At 44.1% G+C, this 13,218-nt stretch overlaps 1 protein-coding gene across 3 annotated transcripts in view; it reads right to left on the minus strand.

Annotated features, from left to right (window-relative positions):
* LOC123508433 (Down syndrome cell adhesion molecule-like protein Dscam2) overlaps positions 1–11,990 on the minus strand; it is a 95,028-nt gene extending 83,038 nt beyond the window's left edge. For 2 of the 3 annotated variants that reach the window (XM_045262171.1, XM_045262169.1), the window contains exon 1: positions 11,854–11,990. The gene's annotated coding sequence lies outside the window, so the exon portion shown is untranslated. The remainder of the gene's footprint in view (positions 1–11,853) is intronic. The other variant, XM_045262170.1, reaches the window with a different exon arrangement.
* Positions 11,991–13,218: the final 1,228 nt, after the last annotated feature.

A 13,218-nucleotide genomic window follows, 5' to 3' on the forward strand; every position in this document is an offset into this window, starting at 1 on the left:
ACTAAGTGATGACTGGTGGTGATTGGTGGTGGTGACCGAGTGGTGGTGACATGCTGGAGGTGTAATGTGGTGTTGTTATGTCTTACTGATGAGCGTTTGATTTCCTCCCACCATCACCACACACACACACACACACACACACACACACACACACACACACACACACACACACACACACACACACACGCACACAGGTAGGCAGGCAGGCAGCAGGTGCAATCAACAACACAAACGCCACTATTACCATTACCATTAAAAATATACGTATCATTCTCGCTTCGCTACCACCACCACCACCATCACCATCACCACCACTATCATCATCAAAATCTCCACGCCCTCACCAATAACTCCCATGATCTTCAAAACACACACACACACACACACACACACACACACGCCCAATCTGCTAGCCATCTCCGTACCCATTACAGATGCACACACAATCATACAGGACAGGGCACCGCTTCTCCTCACTCGCTGCCTCTCCCAGTGGCTTCCAAGATGAGGGAACTTTACGTATTAGCGCAGGACATGAGGACAGGTCGGGCTGGGGGGAGTGGGAAGGGAGGGTGGGTGGCAGAGGGTGAGGTGGTGGGATGTATCATTCTGGTTTTCTTTTTTTTCCTCCTTTTTCGTTTTTTTTTTCCTTATTTTTCCTCTTTCTGTCTGTCTGTCTCTGTTTTGTCTGTTTGTTTTGTTTGTTTGTCTCTCGGTCGGTCTGTCGGTCTGTCTGTCTGTCGGTCGGTCGGTCTCTCTCTCTCTCTCTCTCTCTCTCTCTCTCTCTCTCTCTCTGTGTGTGTGTGTGTGTGTGTGTGTGTGTGTGTGTGTGTGTGTGTGTGTGTGTGTGTGTGTGTGAGTGTGTGTGTCTGTGTATGCGTGTGTATGCGTGCGCGTGATATGTGTGAGCAAGTGTGTACCTGCGTCGCAATAACTTTCATTAGCTAGTGAAACACACCTGTCACTCATCTCTATCACCACCATCACCATTCTCATCATTATAATCATCGCATCATTCGCATCACCACCACACTCACTCACTCACTCACTCACCATCCACGGGTTTGGCTGAAGGTCCCCCATAACACCCCAACCCCTCACCAGCCCAACCCCAGAGCAACCCTCCCCTCCACCTATCCATCTCGTTCAAGGGGGAAAGATGACTAACTTAGGCTCAGAAGTTACCTGCAGAAGGGACATTTGAAACTCTGGAGGTCTCACGGAGGAGGGAGCGAGGCAGGAGGCGCCGGTGAGGGAGATGAGTGAGGTGCAGGAAAGGAAGGTAAGGATGAGGTGAAGGAGGGAAGCTTGGCAGGGAAGGCGATGTGGGAGTAGGTACGAATGGGAAAAGAAGGATATATGGCAGAGAAAAAGGAGGAAAGGATCGGGTGAAGAAGGGAGAAGGAGGTATAGAAAGGAGACAAGAGCGAAGAGAGGGAAGAAAGGATGCATGTAGGAAATGTATACGAAGGAGGGAAGGATGGGGTGAAGAAGGGAAACATGTGGAAGATGGGAGAAGGAGAGTGAAGTGAGAGAGGGAAGGAAAGATACCTGTAGAAAACAAGCAAAGTAAAAAATAGATGAAGGAGAGAAAAATGAGGGAGAGGATGTGAGGAAGAGGACACTGCTAAGAGAACGAGCCAAGAGGAACCAAGAAGAACCGTAGATGAGAATAGGATCAGTGATGAGGGATACGTGAAAGGGGAAGGTGTAAAGAGGAAGGAAGAGGATAAGAAGAGGATAAGAAGAGGATAAGGCGTTAAGAAGAAGGAGGTGATGAGAGGTCGGTGTTAGGGAGAAAGGAAGAGGAAATTATTAAGAGGAAGAAAGAGGCGACGATGAATGAAAAGAAGATATGAAGGAAGAGAAGATAGATAATAGAACGGGAAAGAGAAGGAAGAGGAGGAAGAGGAAGAGGAGGGAGATGGGAAAGAAAGAAAAGGAGAGGGAAAAGATGAAAAATAGGGGAGGGAAAAAGGGATAAGAGGGAAATGAAGGGAAGGGGAAGAGATGAGTCCTTCAAAGAGATATGAAGTGTGAGGAAAACTACGATTAGTGAGGAGAGATGGCGCTTCAAACGAGACTGACATCTCTCTCTCTCTCTCTCTCTCTCTCTCTCACACACACACACACACACACACACACACACACACACTATTGTTCCCTATATATGTGTGTGTGTGTGTGTGTGTGTGTGTGTGTGTGTGTGTGTGTGTGTGTGTGTGAGTGTGTGAGTGTGTGTTACCTTCCTGTGTTCCTCTCCGCGGTGTGTTTGTTGTTTTTCACTTTCCTTCTATGTATCACAACACTCACGAGTCCACCGGATCTAGATATTGTGTTGTTCTGGTGCGTGGTGTTGTGTGTGGCGGCTGCGGCGGTGGTGGCGGCGGTGGTGGTGGTGGTGGTCTTGTTGTTCAGGCTGTGGTCGCAATAAAGTCTGAGCCGCGGCGTTGATTTGTGTTGCTTCCTCTCTGGGCAACACACCAACACCGCATTGCTATTTATTGTGTTTTAATTGCCTGCAGGATTGCTTTATAATTCGTAGCGCCAAGATTTATTTCGCTGTATGGAGACTCGTACAGAGAGAGAGAGAGAGAGAGAGAGAGAGAGAGAGAGAGAGAGAGAGAGAGAGAGAGAGAGAGAATATTGTCAGTGTTTTGTTGCAGATTTATACCATTGTGTGTGTGTACTGACTTTTTTTATTCGTGTGTGTGTGTGTGTGTGTGTGTCCTTCCCACTATATTTCCGTGAGGTCTTGAGGGGAGGTGAAGTCAGAGGAGGAGGAGGAGGAGGAGGAGGAGGAGGATAGGAAGGGATAGAGGAGGTGGAGGAGAAGGGGTGTGGGGGACTCAAACACTCTTAACCACCTCGATAATTGTGAGGGTGACGCAGCAAGTTCAAATGAGAGAGAGGAAAGTTTGTGGCAGCCACGGAAGAAGAGTGGGAGACGCATGTTGAGGAGGAGGAGGAGGAGGAGGAGGAGGAGGAGGAGGAGGAGGAGAAGGAGGGAAAATGAAAAAAATAGATAGAGAAAGAAGATAAAGACAAAAAAAAAAAAAAACAGGAAGAGGAACGAGAAAAGGATAAAGAGGATAATGAGAGAGATAATACTAAAAAAAGAAAAAATGAGAAAGAGAGAAAAAAAAAAAAGAGAGAGAAAGAAAAAAGAACAAAAACATATTAGGAGGAAGACGAAAGGAGGAAAAATGAGTTAGAAAAGGAGAAGGAAAATATACTTGGAGAAAGAATAGAAAGAATACTGATAAAGGAGGAGGAGGAGGAGGAAGAGGAGAAAAATGATATAAAAAAAAAAAACTTGGAATGAAAAGGAGGAGTGAGAAATGGATATAAAAAAGAGGATACAGAGAGAAAGAAAATAAAAGTGTATGAGGAAGAAAAGAATAAAAAAATGCTGGGACGAAGAAAAGAAAAAAGAAAAGAGATATTGGTAGGAAGAAGAGAAAAGAGGGAGAAAATAAAGAAAAGAGTGGAAGAAAATAATGGAAGGAAAGGATGAAAGAGGAAGAAGGGAATACCAGGAAAAAACAAAAGGAGAGGAGAAAAGAATAGAAAAGAATAGAGGAGAAGAAAAGAGGGCATATTTTGAGGGCATTTTAAGATAGTTTGGCATGTTTTGAGGACATTTAAAACAGTTTGCCATGTTTTGAGGGCATTTTAAAACAGTTTGGTACGTTTTAAGGGCATTTTAAAGCAGTTTGGCACGTTTTGAGAGCATTTTAAGCCAGTTTAGCCTGTTTTAAGGGCATTTTAAGACAGTTTGGCATGTTTTAAGGTCATTTTAAGACAGTTTGGCATGTTTTGAGGTGTTATAAAACAGTTTGGCATGTTTTAAAGGCATTTTAAAACAGTTTAGTCAAGAGAAGAGAAGAGAGGAGAGAGAGAGAGAGAGAGAGAGAGAGAGAGAGAGAGAGAGAGAGAGAGAGAGAGAGATGAGGTGGAAAAGGATGCTGGAAGAGAAATACGTGAAAATAAGAAGAAAAGAAGAGATAATAGAATAAAGGAGACGAGAAGAGGTGGAATATGTGGAACAATTATGAAAAGAACACCTGATGAACTGAGTAATGAAGAAAAAGAGAAGTTGAGTCTTTTAAATATTTCGGAGTTCTCGTCCACATTTTCACGAGCCCACACAAATTAACAATAGCTTCTAATGAGCTCTTATTCCCACCTGATGGTGAAAAATACTTATCAACCAACCTTTTCACTCTCACCTGCAATGATTCACAGTACTAAGACAAGGTTTTAAGACATTTGTTCCTATTTTTTTTTGGCTTATTCCTTTAAAATCTTTTCGAGAACCTGCAGTTTCAGTAGCCCTTTTTTTTCTATTTTGTTGCCTTGGCATAAAAAGAAAAAAAAACTAAGATCAACAAATGTTACCTCTAAACGCATCTAAATTTTAAAAAAGTGGGTACAAATCAACAGATATTACAATTGTTAGCCTTTTCAATGCTCGAAGGTGACTTTGCAAGATGAAAAGTGATCTCAGAGTGGCTATTAATCAAAGAAAAATGTGTCAGGTGGCATTGAAAGGGTTAAACTGTCACTACCTTAATGAAAACACCTTTGGAAACTACAACAACATCGCCTAGACTTCGTTAAAATAGAGATGAGAGACTGAAACTTTTAAAAATCCATAAAAACACCCATTAGATCCCATTCAAGATAAAGACGAGACACTGAAACCTTTAAAAACCACAATAACACCTATTAGATTCCGTTGAAATACAGATAAGGCACTGAAACCTTTAAAAAAAACTACAACACCCATTATATATAGTTGAAAATGCAGATAAGAAATTAAACCTTTAAAAACACAAAAACATCCATTTAAGATACAGATAAGATACTGAAACCTTTAAAAAACTATAACACCCATTAGATCCCATTGAAAATGCTGATAAGACACTGAAACCTTTAAAAACGCAAAAACATCCATTAACTTCTATTTAAGATACAGATAAGAACTGAAACCTTTGAAAACTACAACAACACGCATTAGATCCCGTTGAAAATGCAGATAAGAAATTGAAACCTTTAAAAAGCCACAATAACATCCATTAGACCCCATAAAAATAGAGATAAGACACTCAAACCTTTAAAACAGAATAACAGCCATTAGATCCTATTTAAGATACAGAAAAGACACTAAAACCTTTGCAAACCACAGTAACATCCATTAACTCGCATTAAAAATACAAATAAGACACTGAAATCTTAAAAAAAACAATAACATCCATTTAAAATACAGATAAGAAATTGAAACCTTTAAAAATTCATTAGATCCCATTTAAGATACAGAAAAGACACTGAAACCTTTGCAAATCACAATAACATCCATTAACTCCCATTAAGAATACAGATAAGACACTGATACCTTTTAAAACCCACAATAACATTCATCAGACCCCGTTATAATAAGATAAGAAATCGAAACCTTTAAAAACTCACATAACATCCATTAGACCCAGTTAAAAATAGAAATGCAACACTGAATCTCTTGAAAAAACATAAAAACGTCCCAAAGACTCTATCAAAAACACAAAGGAGACGCATGAACCTTTAAAAACCACAGTAATGACGCCTAGATCCCGCTACAAACAAAAAATAGACACTGAAATCCAAGAAAATTACTATAATAATCCTTAGAGCCTCTTTAAAGTAGAGAAGAAATACTAGATCCTTTGAAAACCACAATAATGACGCATATATTCCGTTAAAAAAAAAAAAATGTCCACTGAAACCATTAAAAAACTATATTAACTATCCTTAGAGCCTGTTTAGAGTATAGATGAAACGTTAGATCCATTAAAAACCAGAATAATGACGCCTAGATTCCGTTAAAAAACAAAGATAGGCATTGAAACCCTTGGAAACTATTATAATGGTCTTTAGAGCTTGTTCAAAGAAGAGATGAAACGTTAGATCCTTCGAAAATCACACTATTAATGTCTAGACCTCTGCAAACAAGAAAAAGACTCTGAAACCCTTGAAAACTACAAATACGATCCTTAGAACCTGTTTAAAGTAGAGATGTAATGTTAGATCCTTCGAAAATCACACTATTGATGTCTAGATCCCTCTACAAACAAGAAAAAGACTCTGAAACCCTTGAAAACTACAAATACGATCCTTAGAACCTGTTTAAAGTAGAGGTAAGATGCGGAAACCTTTTGAAAACCACCAAAGCGTTTTCTGGAGCTTGTTAGGGATAAGACACTGAGTCCTTGGAGAATACAGCCTCGGGTGGTGAGGGGAGAGAACTACTACTGTGAGAGGTGAAGGGAGAGTAAAGAGGAGAGGAAGTGACGGTTCCCTGATGGATGCTGCTGTCCCCCATTCATGTCCATAATATTAAAACTGATATCGAGCTTTTTGCAACACAGGCTGGTCCATTACACGATTAAATGTTCCTTTTTCACCATGCATCTATGTGTGTGCATGTGTGTGCATGTGTGTGTGTGTGTGTGTGTGTGTGTGTGTGTGTGTGTGTGTGTGCGCGTGTGTGACCCTCCAGCACCCACACAGCCACGCGTGACCCACCATAAGCACGCCGTCTATTGTTCCCGGGCCACACACCGCCCAGCCCTGTCTCACTCTGTATATATATTTTCCCCTAAATTACTGACCCGATAATCACATTAAAACTCTGCCCTGTTGGAGGTCCCTCGGCCGCCGCCCCACCTGACTCGCGCCGCGCCAGTGATGAAAGTGCGCGGGGGTAACGACACTTCCACTTTGTTACCCAGGCGACAGGAATATGGGAGGAAAAATCTACTATAGTTGCGCACTGGTGAACGAAAATTTACCCGTTTGTGGAGGGGAATATTGCGTGAGGCTTTTGGTGTAATGGAGTAATGGGGTAATGGCGGTGAGGGTGTTGTGGTGGTGGTGGTGACGTCTGTGATGCGGTGATACCCTGAGTCCATGGTCCGTATTCAGAAACGCTTTGCTCTCTCACCGCGACTATTTTCCAAGGCCATAAAGATGATTAGCCGGGTTTTCAAGAGTGTTTCTTCAGTTAATAATGCAGAAATCTTGTCACGCTGCCTCTAGAACCGTAAAAAAACTCGTGTAAACTCAAATGAAGTCTTTCGAAATAATGGAGGTGAAGTAGAGAAGTGTTTGAGAATACGAGTCCACGAGAGAAGTGACTTGACAACGTGACCAAATAGACGTGAATGTATCAATACGTGGTTTTCCCTAGTGAAGCTTTCCTGCGTTGGTGCTGAATACTCCAATCTGCTCTTCTGAAGTGCATATTTTCCTTTTCGTCTTTTTATTCCCTTCTTCGTGTCTTTTTTTCCTTCTTCGTGTCTTTTTCCCCTTTTTCTTCCTTCATTCGGTATCTTTTTTCTTGTTTCGTCTGTTGTCCGTAGCTTGATATAAGGTTATGACAGATTCGAGACAGCATGGTAAGACTTGGGTGATGTTATTAGTCGCGTATCTTGAACCGCTTTGCTCTCTTACCACAGCTATTTTTAAAGATCACAGAGCACAGAGATGCTTCTCCTTTTGATGTAAAAATCTTGTAATCCATCATTAGTACCGCAAAAACACTTAAAAAACTAAGAACTTCAACTAAAACCTTTTGAATGTAGTCGAGATGCGGCGTAGAGGCGTTTCAAAGTATGGTCCGTGGTGTTGTGGTGTTGTGGTATTGTGGTCCGTCCCTCTTGCAACAGCACAGAAGCAGACGTGACTCAGGGCCACTCAGTCTGCCTTGGGAAAAATAAGATGACGCCAATCTCCTGTCCAGAACCTCCACTTGTTGCCCGGGTCTCGCGAGCACCGTCTTGGGGTGGGAGTAGCGTTAGGGGCCGCGGAGCCCGTCACTTGGGGATCACATACACAACTCGCCGTGGGAAAAAAAACACGCTGCGCACCATAATTCCAAGCAGTCCCGCGAGCTTGTTCCCAGATGTTCCCCAAACCAGACCGAAGCCTGTGGGGAAAAGACAGCCATCCACACACCTGCCGTCCTCCTAAAGTCCGCGGCGAGGACCCGACACCTGCGTCCTCTCCAAGACTTCCTCCTCCCGCCTCGCGTGTGTTGGCAGCGGGCCCAGGACTCAAGGTGGTCGCCAGGCCCAGCTGACCAGGTGTATCGCGAAGACTGCAAGCCAAAATGTTTTATTGTCGCCACAACTAGAGCGTATCGTGCGTGGCGTCTGGCGAGCGTGTCTGGAGCATGTTGGGCTGGGCCTCGTCAGCAGCGTGACAGCGCGGCACACAACAAAGCGCCTCAAATGGCCCGGGACCCCATGAATACTAAATCGAGTTCCTTTTAAGTTCATTTCTCAGCGTCTTGCACACGTACGCACGTCCCTTAAAGAGTTCGACTCGGCGACCTGCCGCTACCCGCCAGGTGAGTCTGCCGGTGCTGAGCAACCAGGAAACATTGACGCGAGGCTTCCAGGGGCAGCCAGGGATGGGGAGAGGTAGGAGGGGAAGGGGAGCAGGGACAACCAGGTGATGGAAGGAGGGAGGAGGCAAGGAGGGAAGGAACAGCCGGGTGATGGGGGAGGGGGGAGAGAAAGAGCAGAGACAGCCGAGACAGGGAGGGGGAAGAAGGAAGGGACAGCCAGGTGACGGGGAGGGAGGGAGAGAGGGAGGAGGAGAGGGGCGCTCCTGACCATCGGTGGACCCAATAAAAAACAACATAACTCACTCAGCAGGATATCACAGTCTTGGCTGTGACGCAGCGGGCGCCGCCACGCAAACTGCCGCACCACGCTGATGCCGCCACTCTAATAATCTGCCTCCAGGCCTCGAGTGCTCTTATTAAAGGATTAAATTATGTTCACTTTTAAAATTACAGTTAAGTATCCCGCTGAGGCTGCTCCTTTCTTTCCCCTCCCCCCCTTCTAATCCGGTGATTCCCGAACCCCCTCCCTTCCTCCTCCTCCTCCTCTTGCACTGCCCGTGTCGCCCTTCTCCTTCCCTCCCTCCTTTCTCTCCCTCCCGCAGAAGCCGAGGGTACAGGACAACGCGGACTCGGGGACTGGAGGCGTGGGAATTATTGAACAGATGTGCCCAGAAGCGTCTCTCTAAATGGCCTCCATACAGAACTATTTGCACTGGCTATTTATGTATTGACGCAACCCCTTACCCTATTGTCTGCTGTTTGCTTTCTTTTAACACGTTTGTTGTTTACTGATTTGATATTTCAGGAATGGTGCTGTCGTTGTGTTGGTGTCTTCTTCATTTCACTCTTTTTCTAACCCTCACCCTGTCTCGTTAGCTTTGGTCTCTCTCATGTCTCCTTTGGTCACCCTTCTTCGTTAGCTCCCTCTTCTTATCACCATGTTTCCTCTCATTTTTACTATTACTTCCTTTTCTCACGTCTTCCCTGCCCTGTTTAGCTAGCACCTTCCCTTCCTCACTCTGCTTTCTCTAATCATCCTATCTCACTATAGCCTGTGTACTTTATGTGGCTCCTGTGTCCAAAAACATATTGTAGCTTATTGATGATATAATTGATTTGTTGTGAATAATTCTTGTTTTCTGTTGATCTACACACTTATCACACGGACAGCTCACGTTTTCCTCACGTTTCCCTCAAAATCTGACAACCACACATTCCTCCATCACACTAATCAGACCAAGAGCCAAGAGCCACTTTAAAGTAGACAGACTAAAGGACTTTTTTTCCTCACACTACGCTATTTATTTTCTTTCTCATACCTTAGTCACTTTGTCTCGTAAAAAAAAAATCACTCTTCTTCACCCTATGCTTTCCTTTTTTTTTTTTTCAGATCCTAGTCACCTTACTTTGCTTGCACCCTACTTCCTCATCTTCTACGGGTCTTAATTTGCACAGTGATCACCTACTCTCATTTCCCCACACCGACTTGACTTTACCACCTTTCATTCTCAGCCTTCTCCTTCATTTTCTCCTTCTGCCTTTCCTCCTCCTTCAGCTCCCTCCCTTTCTCACCCTGCAGCGCTAAAACCATTGCTCTTCACACTACTAACTCCCTCGGGCACATTTCCTTTATGCACGAGGAGTTATGTGAGGCTTGAGCACCCTGGAACACACCCCCAGGCCTGGCATCCCGTTCCCCTGCTGCCACCCCTCCTCCCTGCCCAGGCACACACCTCCTGCACCTGCCGCCCCCTTCAGTGCCTTCCTCGGTAACAGAAGGCTTGATAGATCACCGTCTTTTACGATAATGAGGACACGTAGGTAATGGAAGGGCATTATCGTAACAAATACCTCCCGAAGAAGGCGCTGAAGAAGGTATAAAGTACAAAGCTGATGGAATGATGAGTGAAATGTAATTGTATATATATAAGAAAAGGTTTGTTTAATATAATATATGAAGATTAAATAAGGTTGTTAGTGTGATTAGTGTGTGTGTGTGTGTGTGTGTGTGTGTGTGTGTGTGTGTGTGTGTGTGTGTGTGTGTGTTGTGGTCATGATGTCGACAGTGGCAGTGAAAATGATGACCAGAAAGATTATGATGATGAAGATGATGATGATGATGATGATGATGGTGGTGGTGGTGGTGGTAGTGGTGGCAGTGGTAGAGAAGGTGATGATACTAATAATATAGTGGTGATTATGGTTAGTGGTAGTGATGAAGACACCTACCTCCTCCCACACATGCACACACACACACACACACACACATACACACACACACACACACACACACACACACACACACACACACACACACACACACACACACACACACACACACACACACACACACACACACACACACACACACACACACACACACGCACACTAAAAAAGACACTAAAACTTTCCTTCTAAAAAACAAGAAGTAAAAAAAAAAAAAGCATCCATTGACAGCCTACCCGGAGATTGTTTAGGCCTATCCGAGCACCTGCCTCGCCTCGACCCAATTAACCTGCGTCGATTCACTGCCGTAAAAGAGACTATCACGAAGCGACAAGAAATCAATGGATGAATCTCACAAAGGGTCTAAAGCACTTTCTTAATTAGAGGTGGAGTGAGGTGGAGGAAGGAGAAGAAGGAGGAGGAGGAGGAGGAGGAGGAGGAGGAGATAAGGCTGCGATGGAAGGAGAAGGTGGATATATGACCGACACGTACGTAAAGGGAGGTACTCAGGGAAAAGGATAGACGCAGTGATGGTGTGTGAATTAACGTCATTGCTTCTATTTTCCCTCGAAGGTGTGCCGTGATGATGATGGTAATGCCCCAGTCTGCCTCGCCTTCCACTCTTGCCTTAATCGCATTACCCCGCGAGACTAAGTTCACGACTGCTTACGAGGCTCAGAGAAAGTAAGTTTAAATCCGATTATAGCTAAACATTCCATATACATATAGCTAGGACTGTTTATTTGCCTGAGAGAGAGAGAGAGAGAGAGAGAGAGAGAGAGAGAGAGAGAGAGAGAGGGGGATTAATAGAATACAACAAATAAGAATGATTCCATGTAATATTTTTCTTGCTCGTGTTCCCTGTGCTTCATTTTCTTCCCCTGGCCAATTATAGCGAGCAATAACACAATCTCCACCACACCATGATCTACTCGCGCCGCCCTCCTCCCTCCTGTACCCACACCAGTCTTTCCACGCCCTCGCCCCGCCCGTCGCGGATCATTAGGGCGCGGAGCCTGACGCCCATGCAGGGAACACCGCAGCGTGGCGCGGCACTGAATCAGGTAACCAGTAAACTGAACACAGGAGCTAGCTAGCGTCACTTCCAGCACTCATGACACTTCCTCAGGTAATGCATAATTCACCTGGACTTGTTTCCTTCTGTCATAACAAGTTTTAAGTGAAATGGATAAAATAAAAACACGCAAAGTCTACAAACAAACGGGAAGGCTGCTCACCTCCACGCATTGCGGCCTCCACTCTTTCCGCCAAGAGTCTCGCACCACAGCTGACCGCTTCTCGAGGCTACTGGGTGAGGGGCAGCGAGCAGTGCTGGAGGGCTGCACCACCTCCCGCCAACCACAACCTTCCGCGGGCCACTGTGCCTCTGTCGCTGCGGTGCCACCTGCTCCACGGTCTGCAGCCCGGCCGTCAGTTTTCTGTGATCACCTGCGATAGAGAATGAAACGAGTCATTTTCAAGACTGACGCTTTTAGACATGAGGAAACTTACTTCATGTTTACGAAAGTAGCTAATTGAAATAAAGGAGAAATGATGAACAGCTAAGAGATGATATTAAGAAGTGATGGATATGAGATCACAAAGCCTCGTCGATCCTTTCAGTGCCTGATAGTTTCTCTCTCTCTCTCTCTCTCTCTTGCATAAGATAAACTAGATTGATGACTTTTTACTATAATTCTGAGGACGCAATTATATTTCTCTTCATTTGAAAAGAATCTTAATAAAAATCAAGATATGTAAGTGTAACTTCTGTCTTATGACAGAATACCTTAATTGGGGTGAGGAGGGGGAGGGGGACGATTCTGTTGTGTGGTGGAAGACAAAATGAAATACAGTAAAGTGGTGGTGGTTTTGGGTACATTTACAGGGAAAGGCGAGTTTCCCTTTCAGAGTTCATAATGGATCACGTGGTGGGAGGAACTTGTCTCTGCTTTACAACTGTGGTCTGCTGTTTTCGGTTTCATATCAGTTGTCCAATGTTCTGAAATTATCTGCTCTCACCACGACTATTTCTAAAAGGCACAGAGATGATAAGTAGTGTTCCTAACCCTTCAATACTGGGACACATTTTTTACCTTGAAATTTGTGTACGATTAGACCATTTTATTGCCATTAGGAAGGGTCTATGAAGGTCAGAAGATTAATGGCCACAGTCTTCACTATTTTAATCCCCACTTGAGTTTCTGAAGCTGTATAAGATCACCAAATAACAATAAGAATGAATATGGAAACGCGTCATGGTACTCAAGAGGTTAAAAGCGTTTCACTAGTTACTAATGTAGAAATCAATTTGATCTGTCATTTCACCCATAAAACACCCTTTAAAACCAAAGTTCACTTCGAGTCCTTAGGAGTTTAATGGAGGTACGACGCAGAGGCGTTTCATATTAGTAAATACTGTTGGAAGGGTATGTAGCAGAGGAACGCTATCTTATGATTCCCTGTGGCTTTCTCTTTTCTGCCTGGCTTATGACTGTCATGGAGCTGTCTTGTGTATATCAGTTCACACAAGCTATTTTGTCCAGCTTATGATTTCCTGTTGCAAAGAAGTTTTCTGTCTACCTTATGGTGTTTTCTGTCAT

This window comes from Portunus trituberculatus, chromosome 24, assembly GCF_017591435.1.
Source record: "Portunus trituberculatus isolate SZX2019 chromosome 24, ASM1759143v1, whole genome shotgun sequence".
Taxonomy (NCBI): Eukaryota; Metazoa; Arthropoda; class Malacostraca; order Decapoda; family Portunidae; genus Portunus; species Portunus trituberculatus.